The 26,268-nt window shown below is 44.9% G+C and overlaps 1 protein-coding gene across 43 annotated transcripts in view; it reads right to left on the reverse strand.

The window, feature by feature from the left end:
• Positions 1 to 26,268, reverse strand: part of LOC117751967 (receptor-type tyrosine-protein phosphatase delta) — a 209,584-nt gene that overhangs the window by 117,467 nt on the left and 65,849 nt on the right. The window contains exon 1 of one of the 43 annotated variants that reach the window (XM_034569038.1): positions 9,036 to 9,502. The exons of the other annotated variants lie outside the window; for them this stretch is intronic. The gene's annotated coding sequence lies outside the window, so the exon portion shown is untranslated. Of the gene's footprint in view, positions 1 to 9,035; positions 9,503 to 26,268 lie in introns of those variants that run through there. 43 annotated transcript variants of the gene reach the window in all.

The raw sequence follows: 26,268 nt of genomic DNA on the forward strand, positions 1-26,268 counted from the left end.
GTATGTGTGTGCGAGTGTTGTCACCGATGACACAGAAGCTGTGGCGTCACGCAGTCACTGCAGATGGCAGATATTATTAAAAAAAAAGGGGACAGGAAGGGAGGAATCGCTTACAAACGGTGTAGGCCATTCTGACAGAGAGAAAACCCTGGCTTGTCAGAACAAATGGGAAAGGTCACAAACTGTGACAGTGTAGTTTTGTCCCATTCACTGAACTACAGTATCCTTTATTCAACTTCATACTTTCACGTCAAATAACTTGCCATGCCCTTTTATTTCTTTAAAGGTTGCACTAGAGGCAGCCACAAGCAAGGCGGACTGAGCCGTTGATCATATTCACTGGGTATTTACGCAGAAGGGCTGGAGACAAGCTGTCAGTAGTTTGGCAACATTTCGAGTTCCCCTTCCCCATGCGGCTCTCTTGGAGTGGCCGTTGCAGAAATGTACACAATATGAAAGAAACGGCGGCGGAGGTTAATTCCCCCGGTGCCGTGTTATGAAGGCTGGCAGTCCAAGCGGAGGAGCGAGACAACAATATGGCTAGCAGCTATGGCGACAGCTTTGTGTTTAGCTTATCACAATAGACGGTCGGGAAGGTTTCCAAATAACGGCAGAGGGTGGGAAGATGGGAAGAAAACGAGCAGGAGGAAGGGATGGATTGTAATGTGTTTTCATGGCTAACAAATGAACCTTTGTATAGAGTGTGACAGAAAGAGCCCGGTACTGTAAAAGGCAAGCACTCCCTCCTCTTGGACTGTCACAGGAATGGCAATCAGCTACGGTTAAAAGGAAAATCCATTTGCAGTATTAAAAGCTGGAGGGGTAATGGGCAGCATCAACAGCTAAATTGTCATCCATCCAGTTTTCCTTTATGACTTAATGTTTTTAAAATAAAACCTGCTCTAATTGACACCTTTTTCCTTGTCAAGACCAGAGGCAGGCCATCAAATATGGATGACCTTAAAGTTAATAAGCCATTTCCCAGACTAAATCTTTATTTCACTTACAGTCAGCATGGTTTGGCTTCTACATTTTTTTTCGCTTGACTTTTCTCCAATTTGTGCATCTATCTTACTTTATGGATCTTTTCTCGTATTTAAGTCCAAGGTCAGATTGCGGTGGCAGCAGGTTAATCCAGTCCAATAATCTCTGTCAACACCTCGTCCAACTTGTCATGTGCACATGCATGTGTGTGTGTCTGTCCCGTTTCCTCTCATCTCAATCTTCTCGGAAAAACATACCTGTGCATGTCCACGCAGGTCCACAATGTCGTCATCCTATCTTAAACCAAACCTCATATTAACCTTTGCTCTTTAGGGAATCAATCAAAGGCTAATCTGTTTTCTTACATCATGTAACCCAAGAAGCGTGTCGTGTTAAACCTTCACAGACTGGGGAAAAAAAGAAGAAGGCTGTTCTCAAACATTCCAACTTCCACCTAGAAACTCTCCCTTTCTTAGTGTCAAACGCTCACACGGGGCCTGGTGGTGTCCTGTTACAGAGATAGGCTACTCAAACTCTCCTGGAATGTTTCTTTAGGGTTGATCGATGGGAGAACACATGCAAGGACAAGGTAGTGGTAGGTGGAGGATTAAGTGTGGCAGTTAGGGTTACACTGCCCGACACCTGACATGGACTTCCTTGAAAAGCACAAGAAATTCCGTGAAAAACCTTTGTATGAGAGGTCACAGGAATTCCATGGTACTGGAATGGCTGATGGTGTTTTCCAAAGTTTGTACCTGTTGGTGCGCCACGAAAAATACTAATAACCTGTAAGAGATAGTATTGTATGGCTCATTTCTCTTGAACGCACATTAACGGCCTCTCTCTTGGCCACATAAGCGATTCTATGTTGTTGTGACTCTCACCATTAAATTATCATGGTGTAGATCGTGGCACGTGGGGGTCATGAATAAGTTGGTGACTTCATGGGGTTTGGTATGTCTAGTTCATTTACGCTATCTATAAATATGAGCTATGTATTGCATCTAAAGCCATTCTGCACGAACTTCATTAAAGAGTAACCCAAGTCTGCAAAACAGCTCCGGCTAAAACTGCCTTTCTAAGTTTAACTGTTGCTATCTCATCTCCCGGTCGATTTGCATGTACATAGCACCAAATATAGATAAATAGGTTCACAGGCTGTAAAAGATGCTGAAAACTGATGTCTCCCCAAGTCATTTCCTGATTTTGGGATTGATACAAGGCCAGTATGCTCCCTAATGTCTGCATGCTCAATAAAAATGACTTTGACAGACTTTGCGGAAATGCACGGTTCCAAAAAACTGCCTCAGCAGCCCCTGGTACCTTAAACACTGGTATTATTCTATTAATACATTGGCGGGGTCATGTGTGCCTGAGTTTTGTAGCCTCGCTAAATATAAACAAGGCCCGTCTGTGCACTGTTATCTATAACGGTGTGATGCAACTCCAAGAAACCCCTCTGAAATAGTTCCTAAAATATACATGAAAAAGGGAACGGAAAGATATACCCGTTCTTCTGTGTCGGGCTGTTTGAAGGCACAAGCCCAACCTTTGTCTGTCATCCTTAAAATATCAGGAGGAAAGACATGAACGAAAGGAAGGAAAGGAAGGAAGGAAGGAAGAAGGGGAAGAAACACTGAATGAACACGACAAAGAAAAGTCGTGCATTGAATGGAGTTGTCATCTCTGCAAAGCCCCACCGAAGCACATCTCTATGAGCAACATATCTATTCTAGTGTGATGAAAAAAAACAAAATTCCACAAAGTTTCCTCTCAGGTCTTGGCAGGTTTGAAAAAGGCAGGTCAAGGAAAAGCTGAAACTCGCACTAATGTCTCATGCCTCGCTCTTTTCTTTCCCACACAGAGCTCTGTATCCCCCCCGGGTAACATTTGCTTTGCAAAATGCATGCATGAAATTCTTGAGACCAGCCTCCCCACGAGTCTAAATAATAGATTACCAACACAGCATCCAGCCCGCGCCATAACTTCAGCCCCAACTGTCTGGCCTCATTAGCGAGGGAAGTGTAAAAGATAGCCAGCTGCTAGCCCAGGTGACGGCTCTCAGCTCTGGCCTTTGGCAGTAGTGGCCCACCCTAAAGAGAATATACGGCGTCTCTCTGTGCAATTCATCTTGTAATCCGTCTTAAAGCTGCTAAGCTTCTGTTGATGGCAACTGAATGGAGACCGAAGGCAGGGGAAGACGGAGACAGAGGGAGAAGAAGGTGAAAGTTTCAAAAGTGAGCGCCGCACGGGAGCGAGAAAAGGAGCGAAATGTGGCAGATTCATCCGCGAGGAACGACAAAGGGAAAAGACGGTTGGTTGGTTTGAGCTGTCTGGTCAGAACCAGAGGTGACCTAAGCCATTTTCTTCCACTGATTGTCCCCTTTTCTCCCTCCTTCTGCCCCTCCCTCCATCTCTTTTCACTCTCTCTTCTATGGCTCTATCTCTCTCTCATCCTCTCTCTCCATGTCAGCTTCCAAATGGCAGTCATTATACCGGACATGAAAAGTCATTTTAGTTCCGCCTGGCTTCTTCAAAGCAGCTAGCTATAATTGCAGATTGAGTAGAGGGAGAATGCCGGGGTTACGCAGAATTTAAACATTGACTCCTAACCTTGTAGCGATGCAGGGATTTAAATCCGAGTTCAAAAAAGGAAAAGGATGTATGGGGGATAATAAAGAACAAATATTGACACAAAGCTGCTGCCGTCTTTGCGCTACATGTCTTACTTCGCTTGTGCAATATCCCTACACATTTAAAGATAGCTCTTTGGACATGTGGGTGCCAGACTCTGAGAGTGGACTGGAAGCACTGGATCCCATTCCAACACATGTCCCTTCAAGAGTTATGGCACAAATTAGGGAAACCCTGCCAAATCATGAAAAAATCCATCCACTATGCATTCCTCATTTGTGAAATTGCTATGTGCCGATTGTTAATGGATTGTTTCCCTGCTTGCCAATGCAACTGGACATCAAATCAATCACTCTTGTTTATAAGCTTAATTTAAGAGAAGACTCTTTTACTTTACATTTTCATGGAAATGCTTATCTGCAGGGCTGCTGCGGCAACAGACACTACGTTTGGCCTATTCTTAGGGGTAGTGCTATCGAGGTCCTACCGTCCACGTGTGTGTCTGCACATACTTGGCATCTGTGCATGTCTATGAGCGTTTGTGAGCTTGCGTGTGTTACAAATTCGGCCCCACGAAAGCTTTTACGGTCCCAGAGGGTCATATGTGTGTCGCTCTTTCCCCGGGTTTACGAGCTCGCCACCAGCCTGAGCTGAGCACCCCTCCCTTGCACTTATCTCCTGCACCCTTCTATTTGGCACAGCAGGTCGCGTAATTGTTCTTGGAGAGAGCCTATCAACCAAACGCTGCATTTTTGACTTCTTGTCACAAAGACCTTTATCATAACACCCCATTTTTGCCCGACTCCAGGCTCTGACCGCAGAGTGCCTCCAAACAAAAGTGTTTCAGCTACATCATTCCCTTTTGATGGAGTGGGGGTGAGTTTAGGAGGGAGGCTGGTAAATAGGGAATATAGACTGGAAAATACGTCTTCTGTAAAAAGACCCTCCCCGCTGTCCACTACCTCGCCCCCCGACCCCTAAGACACTCAGGCCCCTACAAACTCTCTTGCGGGCCGAAACAAATTCTAAAACTGTCATACTTTAATTGAAATTCCATCACTCGTGTGGCTGCTATTGTGGAATAATTTGATAACGCTGTGTGACATGAATGTACAGGGCCGTCCGCCACTTCGATTTCTTCCCCCAGCTTTTATTTCCTCATTCCGCTGGTTATTCAAATGAACCTCGGCGGATTCTGCTCTCAGCCTTTCCAAAAATTAAGATAAGAGGAAATGACACAATGGGAAGGGCATAAAAATAAATAATGTTTTGGGTTGCAGTGGGACAAAAAATGACGACTTACTTACCAAAATATTGCCAGGCCACCTTTTTCTACCTCGTTATTTTGAAACGTAGCAAAGCAGAAATATTATGTTTCACATGCAGACTTTCATCTTCTTCTAATTGGTCCTAATTCTCCCAAATTCCTAATAGCGCCAGGCTGTTAGATGCTAGACGCTGGATGATCCAAAATGGAGGTCAAGGGCAGAATTCCAATCCTCTGCCAGTGCCCCCCCCCCAATCCAAATTCATACCAGCACCCCCCCCCCCCCCCACAATGTCTTCACAACTGGCTACAGGCGTTTGGCATTCATCATTTCTTCTGAAACCCAATATGCAAGCAAAAGACAGCTGCGGCGGAAAGGCAGTGCTCCCTTTAACTGACACGTAGGTGCTCCCCCCTGTACACAAAGCCTGGAGGCAGAGCCTGAAGGCGACGCGTTCTGCACTGTACCCAATACGGAACCATGTTGGAAGTGACATATGCTTCGTGTGTTCCCATTACATACAAGTAAATTACACTGAGGGGTGTACGTGAAGTGGAATCAGGAGGAAAGCATGGGGGAAGGCGGGACATATTTTCATGATGACATAGGAAAAGGAATACATGAAAGGAAAGACAGAGAAAACAAGAGTAAAAAAAAATGAGAGAATAAGAGTTAATGGGGAAACGAGAGGCTCAGCTACAGTCCTTTGCTCCCTCCACTGCCAGATAATATTTAGGCCTCAGCTTTCTCTCCTGACAGGGTGATGGACAGTAGAGGTGATTTTGCCTGGGCGTGAAAATAGGCTTCTTATTATTCCAACCCAGTGGCAACTTGAATATCAATAAAAACTGCTAGCGTTCCCCTATGTGTAAAACCAATGCCCCGTAGCGGTGGTTTTTATCAAGCAACCCACCCTTGACGCTAGTTATGCAGTACTAGAGGTTACGGGAGGAAATGCTTGCCAAGTAAATAAGTGAGTGAAGCGATTGAATAGAGGGGAAAAACACAGCGGGACCGGGGCCAAAGTGAACCAAGGGTAAAGTCATGATCACTTCATTATGCCGTGGTGCGGCTCAGTGTTGTGCGAAATCAAACTGCTCTCTCGTTTGTCACAATGCATCAAGCTGGCCCCTGTGAAGTGGGTTTGTAGTTGTGCTGGAGGCCCCCGAAGCACCGGCGCGCACACGGGTCGAAACACGAGGAAGCTGAGCTGCAGGTTATACGATATGTATACACACGAGCACATATGTTCATGTATAACACACAGAACACACACACACACACACACCTTGCTCCCCTCCTGCCCTCTTTCCCTCCTGTATGACCTCTACCAGTCAAACTCCTCTTGCATCCGCCAACCACCCACCCTGCCAGCTCGCCAGCCAGTGGGTAGTTATGGGCCATTGCTGGCACAAAACAAGCTAGAATACACCCACTGAATTACAGAGGGCAGGCAGTGAGGGGGGGGTGATTGCTAACAGACCTATTTGCACTCCATCTCCTCCAGCTCCAACACCACGGCGCCTGATAATTGTGGCCCTCTGCGTTTACGTATCCATTTTTTGTAATGTAAGTGTTGATTTCTCATTCCGCACGCGTAATAGGGTCCCCGGCCTTGGGATTCCTGAAGTAGTGCTCACACACAGGGATCAGCACACAATGATAGAAAGCTAAACTTTTCTTTTTTTTCCCCCTCCTCTTGAAAAATAAACTCGTGAGTCAGAGGTACATGGCTGTGCCGCCACAATGGGACTGTGAGATGCAGGCACACTTGTTCGTAAGAGGGCTTGGCTTTGTGCCTAAGAGGGACTTGGATAAGGAAATCTTCAAAGCCTCCACAGTCCTTCATCAAGCCTCTGTTACATTAAATGCACCGCTGTCAATGAGCTTATATCTCCGAGCTTGACATTTGACCGACTTGTGTCGCAGTGGCCGGATCAAAAATATGAAACCCAAAGGCAGGTAAATATGCATTGAAAACGAAAAAAAAAAGAAAAGGGGGACATCTGAAAGACGTTGTTGACTTCTCTCGAACGTTCAGTCTCGGAAATACCCAGTTGTCGCTTCCAGACACTGTCAGAAATGAGGGAAATGATTTCACAATGTGCTTCAGGCTCAGAAAGCTGGAGAAAAAGGTAGATCGGCAGACACGCAAAAAATGGCCTAACTCCCTTATAGGCACTTTCCAAGGCCTTATATCATTTTTCAATTTAATGGCTTGCATGCCTGTTTGTATCCTTTGCACACCAACACACACACACACACACACACACACACACGCACACCCACAGGTAACCGACACACACAAAAGCTTGACTCCTTTCTCCTTTCGAGTCCTGCACACTAATACACAATTACCTCTTCACGATTTGCATTAAGATTTTTTCTCAAAAGCACTTTCTATTATTTTTGAGGATTTATCGTCGCACAAGGTGAAGGATGAGGGTTTCGAGAGAAGATGGCCGTGTCGATGCCGATTTTCCATGACTGAGACACTTTGCTCCCCTTCAACGACTTTGGATAGCAGCACTTAAATCGAGCACCACCTCGGTGCATATCCATTTTGCCTGCTCTTTTGAGCGCTGCTGTCGCAACAGCAAAATTGGAAATCGAACGTGTGGTGACAGCGTTAATTGTGCTGTGTCAAAATTGGGCAAGTGCTATTTGTTTGAGCCGGGAACTGTAAAACATGTAAGACAGTGGAGGTGCTGGGCTGTGCTGTCCTGGAGTGCTTACTGGCTATAAAGTGGGAATTGCTTCAGCAAACACACACATGCACGCTAATGTGCATGCTTACGTGCGCACGCACACACTCGCGCCTCCATTTCAAACACCTCTCCAGACTACTCCACTAGGGATACTCAACCAGTGCCTTTTCATTTCTCTCAGACAGCAACATATTACAATGCATAGTGACAAAAATACTTTTTTCAAAAGGCGACATCCAAAAGTGCTTACATTGAAGGTGTCCTATCCTCCATGAAGCCTCCTCACATAAAATACAGTTTACAAATTCTTCATTTTCAACCAGCTGAAGGACACATTGTTTTATAGACTTATTTGAAAGTTGTTTTTTTTCCAGTACATGAGCAGGTATTTGATGATATTCCTTCTACATGGCTTGTGGTCCCTCTTTCTACTGCATTCCCCTCACTGGCTGGAGAGAACGAGTCCCCTAGTGGCACAACTGGCACACTGAGCACAGGTGGTGCATGTGTGCGCCGCTCCACTGGAAATAAAGGTTCACTCTCAGCTGATTGGCATATGCGTGACTGACAGAATCTCTCTCTCTCTCTCTCTCTCCTTTGCCTCACTTGATATTTTTGATGCCTAAATATGTGAGCACTTTAAAAAAAAAAAAGGCAACTTAAAACCCCGCGCAAATAAAATCGTGTTGCTAAAAATAAGACGGGATGAGACGAGGGAGCTCTGGAGAGTTGCAAGTATGCACTTTGAAAAAAATTCACTCTCAATCGACTCGTTGGATTTAAAGGCTTCCACAACTCAAACGATAAAAAAGGATGATGTCGCCTGAAAGAACTGTGTTTACATGACAGTGCCACAGCTTAAACGGCATGAATAATATTTGTTTTTGACAGGCTATAGTGAACTGGAGTGTGTTTATGTATAATTATAGCCATACAATTATGTGTGGTGATAATTTATTGACAATTAAACAGCTCTTGGCACTGGTCGCCTCTCCAAACCGTTGCGCCAAGCACGCACCCAGACAAACAAAAACACACCACCTGCACATCCACACATGTAGTTCATGTACTGTTAACACCCTAAATAGATTTAAATCGAAATAAAGACAGTTGGTGAAGGTGCAAACACCGTTTCTTCCACTGTAACGTGGCTCCGAACGCGCCGCTGTGCGTATTCACGGTTGCGCGCTTCCATAATCCCAAATTGTGCCATTTAACAGTTCCTGACACACGTATACAAACTACCTGGTCCCAGGTCAGCTTATCATCGATGTGGGTACCGAGAATAACCCCAGTCCAGATGTGTGTAGCCGGGCCTACGCTGTGTTTGAGGCAACTTCACGGGGGGCTTTTTACGCACACCTGAAATCACTGCGGCAGCGGCTCCGGTCCCTCGCTGTCACCACCTCCAAACTCACACAGGCTCGTCACACACTCTTACCTTATCACCATGTTGCGGCCAGTTTGAAACTGAGCGTCTCCTTTTTTTCTTCTTTCGGAGGAGAAGTCGGGAGTTTGCTTGTTTTTTATGTTGTTTTTTTTTTACATCCAGTAATGACGATCGAGTCCGAAATAAAAAACAACGCGGAGGAAAGAAATCCGTCTTCTTCTCCTTCTCCTTTCCCCCCTCCTTCCAAGTGTACGCGTTTATTTCGTCTCTTTCCGCGAGTTGTCCGTCGCCAATGCGTTCACGGGGATCGGGACCATGGCAGAAGGCAAACACACGCGTGGAGAGCGCGTATAATGTATTCTCCGGTTGGAGTCTGTCTGCGCGCAGCTCGTTAGATCTTCATTGGAATGAACGTGGCGAGACGGCGGTGGTGTTTGGGAGAGTGCGGTGTGGCTGGAGCGCACAGCCCCTCTCTCTCTCTCTCTCTCTCTCTCTCTCTCTGTGCTCTCTCTCCTTCTCTCACTCCATGTGTCTGTCTCTCTCTCTCTCTCTCTCTCTCTCTCTCTCTCTCTCTGCGACCATAGCGCGCACTAAAACCCCTGGTGGAGAAAAAGACTGTAGAATGACAGTGGGAGAGAGAGAGAGAGAGAGAGAGAAATGGAAAGAGAGAGAGAAGGAGGGAGGAGTGGGGGGTGTTGACGTCACTCAGCGAGGTCCCACTCTCTTGTATCAAGTCCCCCCCCCCCCCCCCCCCCCCCCACCAAGTCCACTACAGGAATGTGCACTTGGACATGACTATTTTGGAGAAACATGTGTTAAAAAGAGACGTGCGTGTACGTGCGTGTGCACAGCCTCGGTAATTACTCTCAGATGGTGGATCATGAGAATATGAGTGCACACAAGTGTTTGTGTATGTTAGTTATGCTACAGCTGCAGACACACAGTGTGTAATGGGCTATTATCAGACAACCTCAATTGGTTTCATGAACACAAAATTATCTTAATATCAAAACAAATACGCAGATGTATGGCATGTATTCACTTATGTCATTATTAGAATCTATGCTATAATATTTAGGCTTTATTTAATGTTGCAGTTGGTCCAAGTGAAGCTAATATTAACCAGTCTAGAAGTCTAGAATAAAAACAATAAAACAACAGAGTGAATCTTAAATACTTTCTATATTTTCAAGTGATCTATAGCAATGCATCACATTGTATTCTGTAAAGTGATCATTTGTTTTGTATAACTTCTCAATCTGACCAAGGAAATTGTTTAAAATGCTGTAGTTTAAAACAATAAAAGCATATGTATATACAACCACAAAATGAAAATACTTGAGTATTTCATAATCGTACATAATGAATGCATTCACTTAGTTTTACTACTAACTACTAACTAGTAATATAGTAACTATGGCTGTTAAATATTTGCTTTAAAACACTTCTCTTTGAAATGTTGTGTAAAATAAGTAGAGTCATCAAATTAAAGCTGAATTCAAATTCAAGTCCCACCAGTGGACGGTACTCGAGTAAAAATGCCAAGTTACTCTCCTCCACCGATCCCCATGCAGATGAGTGCTGAGGCCTGCTGACATGCATACATGCATCACGGTTACGGTAACATCAGCGCGAACTCCATAAAAATGCCATCATGTACAATAAGGTCACCATAAACTCATCACCAGGAGCCACAGACACACTATAAATCCCCGACGGGAGATTATATTGATTTTGTTGTCAGACTGGGCTTGAATGTGTGCGCCTGCGTGTCTATGGGGACGGCACAGCATCTGCCATTTGTTTGTTTTCCTTCTCTAACGCATTGCTGTGTATGTAGAGAAGCTGCCATACTGCTTTATGTCCAAGGTCAGCCTGCTACAGGAGCCAAGTTGAGCAGTAACCTCCATAGTCCATGTGTAATGATTCCAAGACGTGATACATTTGCGTCCGTACCACCGTGCAGACGATGTTACGCAACAACGTACGAAGGGATAATGTTGCTCCTGATAACGCAGGCAAGTGCACGGCCGCCTGATGAAGGACTACAGAAAAAATAACAGCAGTGGCCCGGGGAGACAGATGACTATGACCAATTGTGTTTTGAGAAAAGTTGCTTCCATGGCAGCAACCCAAACCCTCCTGATGAACAGCCTAGCCCCGCAGACACGAGCGCCGAGCATCCAACAAAAGTACTGTGAGAGACAGCGGGACAGACTCCCGCAGTCAGCAGATCTGTTTTCTCACCTGCGCTCACACATGTCATGGATCTGACTGAGTATCTGTGATTGTGATTTATACCTGCAAATTACACCCGGTTCCATTTTCCGAGGGGCAGAATTTGATACGGCCTCCGCATGCAGATTAATAGGGCAAAAGAAAAGTGTTGGGTTTTGTGACAATGAGCAATGGAGCAACTTGATGAAATTACTGTTATGTGAACTATTGCCCTTGCCTGCGGGCGACGAGAAAGTGTTGTGGGAGTGATGGTTGTGTCAAGAGGCACAAAGCGGTGTAGATAACAAACGTCTGTATATTTGACTTTCACCAAGGCAACCATTTGTAAAATATCCGTATCCATCAGGGGTAGAGACTGACAGTTGAATGCTGTTTTGGTTGTGAAGGAACATTTGTCGTTCTCGCCACATCACGCAACTATTTAGTTTGATGAATCTCACTCCTCGTTAAGAAAAATGACTTCAACCCTGTATTTGAAGCCCGGCTGACATCCGTCTTAAATGCACAAATATAGGAGGTTTTTAATGTCAAATCCTTCATTCAGGAACTCTGAATATAATTGCCTGGTACTCGTCATCCACCCCGCTGCGCTTTCATATTCCTGGCACCTGCTACGGCAATAGTACAGCAGCACTTCCTTATGAATGGGGGGGCGAGGGTGAGATTCATGGAGAGCACGCCTCTCTGGCCTATCACAGCTGAACTTTGTCCCTCAGCAGGACGCAGTAGTCTATAAACCCACTGTCTGAGGAAAAACCTGAGTGCTGCTGGGTGTGAGATCCAGCAGCACCACATGCTGCAAGTTTGCCTATTATGACAGTAGGGGGGGGCATTTAAAAAGTCTCACTTGGCAAATGTGTTCTTTGTTGTTGGATAATGACAATTCGCTCCGCTTTTGTGAGTCAACACAGTGTTTTGTGTGCGCTGCCACGGGCGTGTTTACATTCGTACACACGTGGGGTCATGCAAAGTGTAGCACCGGCTGACATTTACTATGTAAATACAATGCAAATGGGGCTAAGGATGCTAAAGGTTATACGATATCAATATGCATTTGCTTTGGATGAATAATGTAGGCAAATCCTCTGATGTATGTGTTTCTCTGTCTCTACCTGCCCACACAGGGAATCTGTGGGGACTAATCTGACTTTACAAACCCAATTAGCATTGGATATTCTCATTTATTTGGAAAATTCTGTGAAATTCTCTTGTTTTATTTATTTATTTATTGTCTTTTTAATACTGAACAATGGCAGTGGGTTGCCTCACAGGCTACGGAGAGTAATTTGAATGCCGTATTCAATAATGGGTTTCACTAAATATCCCTGTGAGCTTGGATATTTACATATCGTGCTGTTTTATGATCATGCAAAGCATCAGAACTGGACTGAAATATATCGGCACCTGCTGGATTGATTGTTTTGTACAGACATTCATGGTCCCCGCAGGATGAATCCTTTCATGATCGCTGACGTTTCTAAGCACTACCGAATGTAACAAATGTCTTTTAATGAAACATAATAACAGTTTTTGGATGAATTTGCCATTCAATTTATTCTAGCTACTTATGTCCACCGTCAGGATGAATTGAAATATTTTTTATGATAACCTGATGTTTCATCTATCGCCATCATTAGGTCAAAGAGGTTTTAAAATGTCAATTTGTACAATGCTCTATAGTTAATTTCCAAATACCTACAGTACCTACCCATGAATTACATTCCCATGAGCTTTACTTGGACTAGAATGAACACGCTAAACTAAAGTGTTGATCAGAGTCATAAGCTCTGATTTATGTTGGGCGCCCTAATGCCCCAGCTCCACCCTCAAAATGAACCTTATGCAAAAGTCATAGCTTACAAAAACAACAACAAGAACAGAATTACATTTGTTTTCACTTGCAAATCATCGAATCATCCGGAGCAACACTCTGATTGGTGGTTTGGAGCAAGGGACTGACAGGGAAATACAGTTGATCCAATCTAGAACCTACGGAATTCATTCCTATCTGTCATTGTAGACATTATATGTCAGGATATTAGCATAGTCATTAGCTGAAAGGACCACTGTATTTCACTATAGATATTTTATATAATACTTAAAGCTCAGTCCTTGACAGCTCCTCTGTGTCACACTGATCACGACATTGGATTGTTTTTACGTAAAATATGTATTTAGTCTTTGCTGGAATTGTATTGGTTACGTCGTGTACTCTGTAAGTTACTATATAAAACAGATCAGTTAAGATTTGGTAGTTGTTTATCTCAGTGGGGATAACGCATAATTCTTAAAGCCAGTCCTCTCTGTGTATCAGCTTTAAACAGTCTGATTCAGAACCAGACAAAGGCAACAAAGGTATAAAATCATTCAAGATATTTGCTTTGGTTTCTGCAAAGAGCGTTTCTAAGTAAAGCTTGTCAGGTGAATTAACACAGGACTATAAGGCTCAGACTGGATTGTGTTGTTTGGTCGGCTGAGGTCAGTTCCATTGTAACACAAACTGCTTTATTGGTTTAACACGTGAGATCTGAGTCTGACAGACAGTTTGCAAGAGAGCGAGCGTTTCAATTCAGTACAAGTTGTTCTGTACTTCCTGTCGCTCACTGATGATTGTATTGTAATGTTTATAATTTTGCAGTTTGTGGTCAGTGCCTGTTTTTCCATCTCCTTCTGCTGCAGCTTCACATTAAAAGCCGTCCAATCGCTAGCGTTTTATTTTGAAGTAGTCACAGGAAACGTATTTGCCAGTGAGCCCAGCACATACCGGCGCCGTTCATCAAAAAACAGGTCTCACAAAAACAAGACGAGGGGTATTCTCGGCATCTTCTGACACCGGGTCAATTTGAAATATTGCAGGGAGTAATGGAACAAGAAGGAGCCGCCACAGTGAGCTGTTAGATGAAGAACTACAGGCGACATGCTGCACACCTCCAACTTCTCAGTGAGCGAACCGACTCTCTCTCTGTGCCCTGCTGTTTGCAGCCTGAAATCAGATCACAGTTGCTCACACACTGATGGGGAAAATAAAAGCCAGTTATTGTCCGACTTCTTTTTTTTTTTTTTAAACAATAGTTTCTTCCCCTGCCCCCAGAGTTCTGGGACCAGTGGCATTAAAACAGCATTTCCTGTTACCACCAGTAATTGCAGGTGTTGCTAAATCAACCAGCAGTGAAATCTTCAAACTTGCCACATTTATATTAGAAAGACAGATGTGAAAATACAATATCGTTCACTGTCAATCTGCCCGCAGCCCGAGGTGCAGGCCGTTTCACCCCTGACAACTCGCTGGCGCTTTACAAATGACTGTCAGTCAAGTCATTACTCTCGTCTTCTGCGATCCAACGACAACAGCGTGCATAATACCGAGGAGGAGAGAAGCAACCCGTCTGAATCCAAAACAAGGACCGCTGTTTTCAGCCCCTCGCGCCCCAGACTGAGTTGATACATGTACAGCCCCCCCCCCCCCGCCGCCGCCGCCGCCCCCCCACAACCCCGATCAAGTAAACCAGTCATCGTAAAATTAATTTCCCCATCAAGCGAGACTCGCGCTCTTTTGGATAACAATCTATTTTAAGCGGATAAATCTAATCCAATGTTTTGAGACGGATGGAGATTGACTTGTTTGTGGCCGCTGCCCAAGCAGTCAAGAGAGCGAGAGGAGGGGAGGCGGGTGGTTAGGCTAAGAACGACACAAATGCCAAGGTGATATTACACACATCTCCCAGGCACCAAAAAAAAAAAAAACTGTAAACCAACACCGAAGTCTAGGCCTTGGCCGAGACATCTAATACTTCTCTCCTCCTTAGAATCTGTCAGACATGATGAATGGCTGAGCACGCACTCACGCTTTCATGAGCAATTAACATTTCGTTAAAATTGGAAGACTTAATAGTCGCAGACTTCATCGCAGACAAAACATAAGATTTTATGGCGTGGTTGAAACGACTGTAAAGTTTGAGCGAGAGATTGATTGCCGTAATTATGCACATGATGGCGAAGAAGTGGTAAATTTCCCGGTTCAGCTGCATGTGAGGCCTTTCACAGTCAGTGATAACATCTATAAATTCAGATTTTAATCTCCATATTGTAACTTGGAAACAACGGCAGCCATATTATGTCCATAGGGATGTTGGTACTATTCTCTGGGAGAGGGTGTTTACTACCTCACTCATAGATTTTACCCCCTTTCAACAATATCTCTTCTTCCATGGTGACCCGCACCCTGGATTAAGCTGTCAATGAGCCCAACCCCCCCCCCCCCCAGATTTAATTACAAATATGAGATCATTTGATAAGTATGCAGCTAATAAACAAACAAGAAAGTGCGATATATATGTAATATGCAGGCTTATCTTATTCATGGAGGGTTTATAAAATCCTGCAATAAAAAGTAATTAGGCAGATCATAGGTCCATTAAGATACAAATATTTGTGCCTCACACGCATGGATGGTATCCAAAATAGAATAAACTGCATAAAGTGAAAGAGGAGGCCATACAAATAAAAAATAGGTGAAGATAGAAGAACAGGTATCTATAGATATTTGGACAATTAACAGAACCCTCCTTTCACTAAATTTGTGCCTTTTACTATTCCACATTTGCCATAATGCCACTTCTATGTTTGTTGGAACTGTGTGGACACGGTTTATGCCTCACATTCAGTTCTCCATTTTAAAAGATGGCCCTGTGGCTACTTCCATTATAATCAACTTCAAGACATATGTCCATGAAGGCAAAGGTTGGATAAACACTGAACAGATCAGCAGGATTGATGTAGATATATACAGAATACTTTCTACTTGTATGTGGGATTGTTTTTTCAAATGGTTATATTGATCTGTAATTGTAGTGTCTTAAGTATATGTCTTCCCACTATTGTATGTAGGCTACGGAGGCAGGCGTATAATATATCTGCCAACAACAAAGTCTGTAAAATAATATATTGCTTATGATATAAAAGAGAGAAATTAAAGTAGAAGGAATTTAAGATGCAGTGAATGGGACGTTGTTGATGTGGAAATCGCATCCACCACACCCATACTTTCCATCGTCTATACATGTCGCCCACAGCAAAACAGTACGCAGCCACATTATTAAATGAGCCCTCTTTATGTTCCCTCATTATTCCTGTAGAGACTGATCCGGGCCTTGGATGGTTTTGTAGGCAACAATCAAATTTGAAATGTGGGGAAAAACATCCGTAGTTATTATTTATTGAAACGCATCATTCAGCTCATCCGCTTCATCAAGAACCGTGTCGGTGTGGTTTGATCAACTTTGATTGACAGTGCAGGCAGCCCACAGCTGTCAGCACATCTTGATTCAAATGGAGCTTTGGTGCGGGAGAAATACATGACATCGACATTTTATGTAATATATAAACCAACAACGTTCCAGCGCTGGCAGAAGATGCTGTGTTGATGTAGGACCCCGGAGAAAATAGTTTTTCGGGGGCCTTGAAATTCACTGCGGTGTGGAATCAGGGTCGCCAATCCTGGAGAAAGTCACAAGATCTACAGAGCAGGATGCATGTGGTCCTAAATTCCGGTGAGGGCCGACTCCATGTTTCATGAAGTGAAACATTGCCTCACTTTAATGGAGCTGACTCCAGGCTTATGCTAAACGTTGGGTTGGCTTTGATCAGCTTTCACGTTGCTTTTCGACTGGCGTTCCCAACATGCCACCACCGTGGAAAGTAAAGGCCACAGTGGTTGGGGCGGTGAGGCCAAAGGAGCTGACATTAATTCAGGCCGAAGTGTCGGGAGGCAGCGTTTATTCCCAGTGCACTCTGACGTGGAGCAACTTGAACCCGAACGTGACCCGAACATCTGTCTGTCACGGCGGCGCGCCAACGACGGGAGGTGCGGGCGCGCTCATCTGTCCTGACACTGCCGAGTCACAAGGAGTCAATATCACCTTATTATGATGTAAAGCAGAATGGGTTTTTCGCAATGAGGCTTGCGGATGGGACCTCCGGTTTGATTTAGTTTAGTGTTGGCATGCGGTGCAATGAGCCGAGAAGCAATTAGGCCCATTAAGAGATCAACTGGGCTGTTGTGAGCAGCCGCGGTGTGCAGCAGCCATCGCACGGAGACGGAGGGAGAGAGACGGAGGTGGCGAGGGACTGAGTCAACCCGTGGCCGGTGGAGTCGCTCTGTGGAACCGAGCTCGGGACATCTGTCCACTGACACGGGGGAGATCTAGTGTCTGAACCCTGGTGTGCCGTCTGTGGAAGTTTAAGCATGTGAGATGATATTGCTTTGTTTGTGCCGTGATCAATAAGTTGAGATGTGGAAAAAGCCGATCAATGTGTTAAGGCATCGCGAGAGCCTCCTCTTAAGCTTATCCAACACTACTAGCGCGTCATATGAAGGAGGGGGTTCACAGTAAAGAGGGAGGGTTTACCATAAGCACGTGAACGGTGAGAAACCCTCACTACTCTCCTCCACAAGTAGCATCACCATGGATACTGGAAAATGCATCAGCCTCTCTGCGTTTGAGTCGTGCTGTGTTTGCTTCTATCTAAATGCAAAACTTGCATTGTTGTCTATGTCTTAATACAATACATTCTAAGTTTGCACTGGAACTTTTAGTTGATTTAACTGTTTTATACGATTATAAATGAAATATTTGGCCTTTTTGACCCTTGGACAGCACCAGACATCTGACAAAAACTACATTTATCTTAGGCTCTTTGTTTGTTTGATTTAAATTGACTCTTATTTGCTAAGTTTAGTATCTAAATGATGAATAAACAAGGTGAAGCAATAGACAAACAGACTGACTAATAGAATTAGACGTTGGTTGTCGTGTGTTTGGATCAAGTTAAGCAATATTTATCCAGAAGTTAATCTCTGTAAATGTTTTGCCGTAGTGGACTTTAACTTGTCGAACCCTCCATAAAAAGGACAGAGTAGAAAAGGAGTTGATACGTCAAAGAAAAATGCGGATGAATGTTTTAAAACATTTGTGCTTTCTATTCACTCTCCTTTCTCTTTGGTTTATCCAAAATCTTCCCTCCTCTAAAAGCCTTTAACTCTCTCCCGCCATCACCTTTCCCCGTCGCTTATTTATTTGCCCGTTCTCTTCCCCCGACTCCCCACATCCACCCCCCTGCTCCCTACCTCTCTGACGTTCCTCCCCCCAAATGACAAGTGACACATACCTCATCTCTGTTTGTGTCTCTCTTTCTCCCCGTCTCTGTCCCTCGCTCTTCCAGCAGGTGTGGGTTGCCACGGGGCATTTGCCAGAAGCCTCTCACCACAGCCGATTGATCGCGCCTATTGTTTGCGCTGGGGCCTCCATTTTACAGTTCAGTGTTCATGAAAAGGAGCGTTCGCCACTCCTATCTGTCAGCCACCCCAAAATATTCCCTCTCTCTTTCAGTGTCTGGCCAGTGGTCCCCCCCCCCCCCCCCCCCCCACTGACATTTTCACAAGCACACCTTCATCAATTTCACACCTCCGATGCCCTTCTATGCCATGTGGAACGTAGGTGAATTGATGGGCGAGTGCTGACAAAGCTTGCTTAAATTCAAAGTCAGGTAGTGACAAAGTTCTTTGAGTGTAGGACAGATAGGGCACGGAGGGGCCATCAATAAGTGTGTCATCAAAGCCCACAGACTGCATGACACGAGGCACCAGTCTATGAAAAGCCCCGTTCCACACTATTGACCACAATGTAGAGTGCTACTATCTCCACCTCAGCTAACCCAGTGCTGCCCCCCCCCCCCCCCCCCGTTTGTTGGCATCTTCCTCATTTATGCCTCCGCAGATGAGTCATGCAACTTAAGCTATACATCCTAAAAATCATGGAAAAAGCCAACCAGAAGGTAAACATCCTCTATGCTCGCTTCCTCCCTTTAGTCTCTGGGAATGTTTTTCTATACCGTAATCAGCCAACTGGTGCATTTAAGAGCTGCTAAAGCAATTGGCGGCAGCGGCGGCGGCGGCGAGATCTCAGCTCAGGCAAAGGTGGCACATTCGCCTCGACGCAGCCCAAAGCTAAATGCTCCATTGAAAATAATGGAGAGGAGGTGGAGGAGGAGGTGGAGGCGAGTGGAGCAAAAGAGAGTAGCAAGGTGCCTCGTTTACTGGCTCAGGGGTTTATGGGATTGCTCCCAGCTGTCACTCTGTGTAGTGAATCCGCAGCACCGTAATATCTTAATTGTTTCAAATTAAATGCTCGTAAAATGGCAAAGGAAATGAGTTTTTTCTCTCTGGCTAATCCAAAGCAGCCCCTTGACTTGCATCTGGGCCCGCTTTAAATGAGAGGGGGTTTAAAAAGTGGAATGGCTCCCACGTGAGCTGGCCACGGATAGGCTGGCGTGGAATTAGCTTTTACAGGTTGTGAACTCCGAGCCTATCGCTGTGCCATGAATCACATGTCTCGGAGCATCTCTTTTTCTCTACCTACACCTTGACCTTCCCCTTCTTTTATTCTTCCTCCACATGTGAGAACATGACTTCAGGTGTGTGTGTGTGTAGTTCCGTATGTTTATGTGGAGGTCGTGTGCATGCAGGGGCTTATCATAATGAATAGTCTAAATACCCTGCGGGGATTCACACATTTAGTCTCTTGCCATCTCCCCCTGGCGCTTCCGAGACTCGGCTCATTCCGCATCACATTCAAATCACTCACCCAGCTAAAGCGTCCTGAGTGACATCAGCCTTGATGTCTAACATGCACACACATGCGCTCATGCAAGCGCACACACACACACACACACACACCTTGCTATGCATGCAAACGCACACCCCTTCTGACCTCAGTCACCAAGAATAATCTGTGAATAGACGCTGTGTACCCATAGCGCCAACTATACATGCAATTCACACAGTAACCATATGCTGTCTGCTTGAACACCGTATGATACGTCTCTCATGGCTTTTTCTCAACACAATGCCCATCAGAATTTCCCATTAGCCCCTGTTAACTTGACATCTTCCCTTCCATTCTTACATAAATACCAGCTCCAAATGAGCCCCCGAGCAGGAAAATCCAGCAGACAATCATGTGTCATTATGTCTGCAAAGTGGTTTTGTTGTGGGGGCTGAAGCCGGCGGTGACGGCCGGGGCAGTGAAGTCGATTATCGTGAAATGAAACGCCAACTGAAAAGGCCTGACATCTCCCCACTTGGAATCAGAGAGTGATTTGAAAAAAAAGAAGAAGAAGAAGGAGGAGGAGGAAAAAATAAAAGAGAAGCCCAGAGCGTCATTACCAGCTCGCCTGATGGTGATACGAGAGCGTCGTGGTAAAAGTGACAAGTGCTTGAAAAGTTTCTGACTGCCGCCATCAATAGTGCCATCTGCTGTTAGGAACGTCGAGAAAGCTGGGAAGCTGCGTGTCGGCATTTGACAGTTACAGTGCATGAGTGTCTTTGTGGACTCGTGTGTGTCATTAAGATCCAAACCGTGTTTCGCTGTCCTATTGAATAGCCATTACTTGTGTTATTAATATTTGTATCATGTCAATCAGTAATCGTAGCAGCAACAGTAATGTTTCCATTGTATTCTGTATTGTAAAAAATGTAAAAAGATTAGAAAAAGCTGTACAACTTGAACTTGTTTTTCAAGCCTCCTCCTCTTCCCTCTTTCTCCCCCTCGTCATGTCTCTCATCACCTCCACTCCTTTCTTTTTTCTACCTGCACACTGTAAAACCTCTCCTCCTCTGTGCTGCTCCCTCCCTGAATCCTCTCCCTCTCTTTTCTACTGTTGTTATTACATCCTCCGCCCTGTCCGTCTGATTATCCCGTAACCACCGCTTCAACAGCAAATTCCCTTGACCCAATCCTCCTGCTCTTATTCTTCCACTTCCCCTTCAACATCTCCTCTCTCCTCTTCTGCCACTCTGACTTCTGTCTTTCTTTGCACCACTTAACCAGCTTGCATTTGTCTTCTGTCCTCACCCCTCTCCTCTCCGTTAACTTATCCCCCATTAGTCGTCCCTGTAAGCGTTATGCCGGAATATGCCCTATCACTGCCACTCGTGCGCCGTCTCCCTCTCTCCTTCCCTCCCCTCTCTCTCTCTCTCTCTCTCTCTCTCTCTGCCATGTTTGTGGCCTTTCGCTCTGTGCACATCTAATGGCTGGGGTGTAATCCACTGGCTAATCTGCTGACAGCCTGTGTGACAAGGCATTAGCTTTGTGTCACTGCTTACCATGCTGCTTCACAGCGTGTGTGTGACAGAGAGAGAGCGAGTGTCAGAAAAAAGAGAGCGAGAGAGGAGGAAGAGTCTGGATGTTAGTGTCCGTATACATTTGAGATGTGTTTGTGAAACTTGGCGCACATGCTGTGTGACGGGGGGGGGGGGAGTATGGTAACTGTAGCTCTTTACGTTTGACCTTTAACCTTTCTAACATTTTTCCAGTCTTTATAGCTGCTCTTTTATTTTCTCTCTATCTCTCTCCTCTCTCTGTCTCTCTCTCTCTCTCTGTCTCTCTCTCTCTCTCTCTCTCTCTCTATCTCTCTCCTCTCTCTATCTCTCTCCTCTCTCTGTCTCTCTCTCTCTCTCTCTGTCTCTCTCGGTTGAAACCAAGTCAGAGTGCGGGTGGATGCACGAAGAGGTAAACTGGCCAAGACAGTCCAAAATAGCCTTGTCAGGGTGCCACGCTGCTCCGTCAGGCACCCGACCAACACAGTTTGTAACCAAATATTGGATTTTCGACTATTTCCCCCATAATAGTCGAGGCGTAATTGCCTTTCTTTCAGCAGAGGCTTTTTTTTTTTTTTTGTGCATTATATTTAGCACTGCTCACAATGTATGGAAATTCAAATCCAAAGCAATTTTGCAAATGACTCGGACAGTTAATTGATTGTTATCATTGTCGCTGATTGACTAATGATTCCGTCTTGAAATAAGTAGGCGGGTGTGCGTTGGCATCCGAGCGTGATCCTGTGTGGGCAAGTCACTCCATGCGATCTCAGAAATCTCCCTCCCTCATCTCGATTGCCAGCAAGACCCGCCTTGCACTTCGCCTGCATCCCTCCCCCTTTAGTTTCTGTCCCCTTTCTCTAGTGGCCCCATCTCCTGTCTCCACCTGAGTGATCCTGTTATCACAGCTGACCCCTCACTGGATCTGTCGACAGCCAAAGAGATTACACCAAAGACCGCGGAACACATTGGGCTCCCCGTATGAAGGGGGGGGGGTGGCGTAGATTGCCTGATCCCCTGATGCTGATAAACTGGCCGGAGGCTTTGGGGATTCGAGAAGGTCCCGTCGGGAATGGGGTAGTGCGGGGGCATGGTTGGGTTGAATGGGGGGGCTATAGTCAACTTTAAGTCTTCTTCTAATCACTGGGCCTTTCAGAAGGGATAAGGGGAAGGAGAATGGGAGCTTGGTTTGAAATGGAATTAGGCCGTGATGGAGGTGGGGATAAGGTTGTCGGGCTTTGATTTGATCAGTGTGTTTGCTTGAAAGCTTGTGAGTAGCATGTCTGATCAAATCTACACTGTGCATGGAACATGCTCTAAACCCTGAGTGAAATACACTGATAAATAATACCAAAAAAAAATACTTCTCTAAAGGGAATTTTCCACTCACCGAACCCTAACCCTGTGGATCAGCCTCAGCCACAACCTGCATCATGCTTGCTTGTCATAGCTGCTCGTAGGTTATATTTTATCGGTTGTATTGGCACCGTTGCTACTCATGCCTTCTGCACTGCACATTTTCCAGCTAATGAATCATAATCCCTGGAGGAACTGTGATTCATTTCATTCATGCTAATTTCTGGGTATTTCCTTGATCCATCCACCAAACTCCCATTTTCTTTTTTTTTTTGACTGATGCCACATGGGGCATACTTGTGCCATTCAAGTGAGAACACAGCGCAATTATCATTGATTCATGCGCCATAAAAGCGGAGCAGGATGAGACAGGCTCTTGTGAAACGCGGCTTGCCAAAATACTGTCAGAGAACGGAGGTTTGATGGCTCACTCGTCCGTGGCCTCCGCATCATGTTGTCTTCACCAGCTGTTGTTTGACAGAAAGGGATTCTTCCCCGCAGTGTGCGAAGACACAGCCATCAACTCAAGAGGCTTGACAGCAACACACAGCGGGGCCCGCTTCTCTACTGTATCTTAATAGGTAGTACTCGTCGAGCATCTGCAGATGGCGCAAGAAGAAAACAACAACAAATTATGAAGAATAGAAACAAATAGAAGGGCACTGGTGGGTTCTTATAGGGTTCTACTCCTTCACTGTTTCAGAGTGATACAGTAAAACGTTGTTGCTGTGTGTGTGTGTGTGTGTGTGTGTGTGTGTGTTTGTAAGTCGAGAACGAGACAACCTGTTATCGACCTGTCCTAATTACAAGAGTCGATTAGAATGTATTTATTATTTCAGGCTTGCCAGTAGCCACTTATATGGCATACTGAGTTGAGCAATCATTTCTAATCGCGAGTGATCAAGTGACATACGGCTCTCCCTCCGAACAAAAACAGTATGTGACAAACGTGGGGTCTAAAATCCAGACCGGTTGCCACGTTGCCAAACAAAGCTTTCAGAGCTGGGGTGTTGCTTTTATGCTCCGTCTAAAACCGCTATTGATAGCAAACCGTGCAATAAAACCACTATCTTCTGTGTCGCTTTCCAGACGTCGATACGGGGCCAAAAATATGAAAATAGCTGCAATGCTTTTAAGATGTTTTTTTTTTTACCAATTTCCCATTGTTCTTCCACTATTTCGTCCACTTTAACCATGGCACCGAAAAGGAGACGCATCTTTGCAGCTGCGTTCTCCTCCGTCCACGTCTTTGAGGCTCGGGGGAGTTTGGTCGAATGCATTGAAAACCCGCTGTCTGCCCATGTAGACTGTAAAAATCCAATGTACAATGCGACGTACGGCCGCCGAGCTTGTTGATGCTGATCGCGAGACCCGGGCTCAGCTCCCAACACTTAGTAGATCATCGTAATTAAAACATAAATTGGAGGGTATTGAGCTGCGCGCGGTCGCCGGCGCGGGCTCCAGGGAAGCATTGATTCATGCATGCACTTTGCAACAACTGCTCTGCTTTGCACATAATAAAATATAGAAGCCTTGTAAATATAATCAATACTAAACAAGCTCTTCAAATAGTAGACAGTGAATTACAATCGGGGGATGATAGATGGATGAGAATGGGCACATGGGAGAGATGAGAGCTTTACCACGAATGCAGAATAAGATACAGTACATTTATGGTATGGACCTTAAAAGGAGCGATATCTCAAGAATATTGATTTATTGATTGATTGTGATGGCCCAGTGAGTATTTGCAAGTATTGGAGTTGCAGAAGTGTCATGCTCGTCGAATATAAGTCAGTTGCACAAACGCATACTGTATGTTTTACTCTTCAGGCTTAAAATCTTAGCCCAAATCCCAAAACTAAATTAAATCACACCGTCTAAAAATACCTTCAAAAAAAGCGAACACAAAAGAGGCAAACATGAAAAACATTATCTGTAATTTACTCACAAATTTGTGGAGCTGACATGAAAAGAGTTTTCAGACTCCACTAACCTCATGAAAAGGCGCATTTTGTCTTTCGTTTGCTTCACTTAATGTTAAATTTAAAACGTCCTTGTAACTGTCGGATTCCTTCTTGCCACAAACACGTGGCATGTGCTGAAGTGAGCAGAGCTGAGCAGCTCGCAGCTTCATCTCAAGTCAGCCATGTTTGTTAGGCTGAAAGCCGTCCTCATTTACCCCAAACACATAGAAAATGAGTCGTGCTTGAGATAGTCAACAACAAGAAAAAGCCCCGTGCAACCAGTGGACTCTGACGCGTGTCTGAAGTCTGAATATAAGCCACTATAATGATGATCTAATGATTGGTAATGGAAAGGGTATAGTTTCAGGATTAACAACACAATTCTGAGGTAATCTTTATTACATAAGGTGTTGTGTTTATGCTGCGTGATAACAAATACCATGATGAAGCTAGGATCGTGTCATAGTTTACACACCTGTGGACGTGCGAGATGTGCAAGATAACCCATGTCGAGCTTTTTATTTAGAGCATTATCATTAGCATAGGTTTGGATTTAAGCAAACTTTATTATTTTTCCTTTCCTGCTTTTCCCAAGTTACTTTATCTTGAATAGAAGCGTCAGATCGGGTTCGTACGATGGAGGATTAGCCACATTGGGGGAATAAAGTCTTAATTGAGAAGATTAAGAGAATAAAGTTGTAAATGAATTAGAAAAATACAGGATATTACAACCTTATTCTCAAAATCTTATGTCTTTTCCCCCCTTTTTTCCTCTTTAAATGGCCCTAAACTGAAGATGAATCCAATAAGGCGTGTAAATCTGGATATCCTCCGACTTGAATTGAAGTTTGAGGTTCACTTCCAAACACACTGCAGTCGTGTTTTTCTCAGTGCGGCTAATATAGCGTGATGAAAGAACAGAAGCACGAGGGTCGCTATCTGCAGAGGTGCCATGTGCTGTGGCTGAAGGAGTATTACCTAAAATGGCTCATGGGCACGCACCTGAACCCTTGTGCTCCACATTTACAAATTTGCATCTTGGAATAAGTTGTTGAAGTAAGTTGCCAACTCTGCGGAACAACTAGAACTGTATAGTTGAGTCAAATGTTCTATGAGGAATACAAATGATCGGAGAGTGGATTTTTTTTTTTTTATCCAGGCCTGCATAGCTGATTTCTAGGAACGTTTCTGGGTTTTGTCATCGTGCTGTGGGCAGTGACCTTCACCAGTGCCAGCCTCACATCGGGAAAAGAGAGGGGTCAGGAGTGAATGGGGGGGGGGGGGAATAAAAGAGGGGACACACAAAGAGAAGAGCAGAGCAGATGAGCGCATGGCTGGACGTATTCAGCAGACGTTGGAGAAAATTGGGGGAGAGGCAGGCGACGGGAGATAGCGAGGGGCAGAGTGGCGGCCGAATGAGAGACGGGGCAGAAAAGGAGGGAGATGAAGGAGGGAGGGGGAAATTGGAGAACAGCGGAGCAAGGTGGCGGAGGAAGAGCTTTTTTCCTCCCGGTCATCTACTGTACATCCTCAAAGCTGCTTTCATCCACCCTCACATGGAACGGCA

The sequence above is a fragment of the Hippoglossus hippoglossus genome, chromosome 18 (assembly GCF_009819705.1).
Source record: "Hippoglossus hippoglossus isolate fHipHip1 chromosome 18, fHipHip1.pri, whole genome shotgun sequence".
NCBI lineage: Eukaryota > Metazoa > Chordata > Actinopteri > Pleuronectiformes > Pleuronectidae > Hippoglossus > Hippoglossus hippoglossus.